Source organism: Schistocerca nitens, chromosome 1 (genome assembly GCF_023898315.1).
Source record: "Schistocerca nitens isolate TAMUIC-IGC-003100 chromosome 1, iqSchNite1.1, whole genome shotgun sequence".
Classification (NCBI taxonomy): Eukaryota; Metazoa; Arthropoda; class Insecta; order Orthoptera; family Acrididae; genus Schistocerca; species Schistocerca nitens.
In genome coordinates, this window is record NC_064614.1 from 1,241,165,818 (window position 1) to 1,241,167,214 (window position 1,397).

The following is a 1,397-nucleotide window of genomic DNA, read 5'->3' on the forward strand; positions in this document are numbered from 1 at the left end:
GTTCTTGTACGTTGTGTGCTTACATAGCCAAGGTAATCGAAGTGATTGGTGTTTCGAGAGGCAGCTTATGGAAGATTTACACATCATACTTGGAAAGCAGGAAAACGCCATCCTGAAATTCGCAACGCAAACGAAAATGTGTGCTGCGCCATAGTCACAAACGGTCGTTGAAGAGGAATGTCACAAAAAGTAGGATAACAACAGCAAAAGTCACTGCAGTTCTGAATGTTGCACTCTAGAACCCTGTCAGCGGCAAAATACCACCGAAGGAGCTACGCAAGCAGGAAATTGCAAGTCGAGCTGGAATTGCAAAACCACTCAGTAGTGATGCAAATGGCTGTCACAGCTAACTGTGGGGCAATGAAGAAATTAAATTGGTCAGATGAGTCTCGTTTTACACAGTTTCCAACTTATGGCCGAATTTAATTTCGATGATGATTTGGAGAGCTATATCGGTTACTCTGCAAAATCGCATCATTTCCAATTATTATACGACCATTTCACACGGTACATTGTTTGTTCGTCAATGGTGTTGCTATGTTCCAAGAGAACAGGTCCCCTGTTCACAAGGATGCACCGTCCAGGATTGGATTTCTGAGCGCGAGGATGAATTGTCTTGTCTCCGCTGGACACGAATGTCATCATATCTCAATATTATTGTGCATTTGTGGTCGACTTTGGAGAGAAGTGTACATGATTGCTATCCACCTCGTCAACATTCGCGAATTGCCACTATTTTGCCGCAAGATTCGACTGGCAAACCAGACAGGTCGGCAGGCAGTTGTTTTGAATCGATTTTTTTTCCTAGACCTTATTAGGCATGGTAACGTGTTGTATTCTACTGTTTCCATATTCTTATACACCCCCTGTAATCAAACGAGATTTCACTCCTAATACAGATAATTCAATGAAATGATAATTAAATGGACAGCCTAGCTGCAAACAGGCGTTGATGTACTTCATTGGGGACATGTTGAAAATGTGTGCCCCGACCGGGACTCGAACCCGGGGTCTCCTGCTTACATGGCAGACGCTCTTTCCATCTAAGCCACCGAGGGCAGATAGGGTAGATTAATCTGCAACGAGTAATGAGTATGATGGGCAAACATCTATTAGGCGCACTACGAATGTAGTGGTATGGACATGTTGGGAATGTGGATCTCACGGGGAGCGTGCAAAGGGATAAGTCCCTGCAGACGCACTATGCTCTGTGCCCACGGTGGCTCAGATGGATAGAGCGTCTGCCATGTAAGCAGCAGATCCCGGGTTCGAGTCCCGGTCGCGGCACACATTTTCAACATGTCCCCAATGAAGTACATCAACGCCTGATTGCAGCTAGGGTGTCCATTTAATTATCATTTCATTTCTAGCATAGCTGCATGGTCATCCACGGTAAC

The 1,397-nt window shown here is 45.2% G+C and overlaps 1 non-coding gene across 1 annotated transcript; it reads right to left on the reverse strand.

Annotated features, from left to right (window-relative positions):
• Positions 1-984: 984 nt before the first annotated feature.
• Trnat-ugu (transfer RNA threonine (anticodon UGU)) lies at positions 985-1,059 on the reverse strand. Its single transcript has one exon. It is a non-coding gene; the product is annotated as a tRNA-Thr (tRNA).
• Positions 1,060-1,397: the final 338 nt, after the last annotated feature.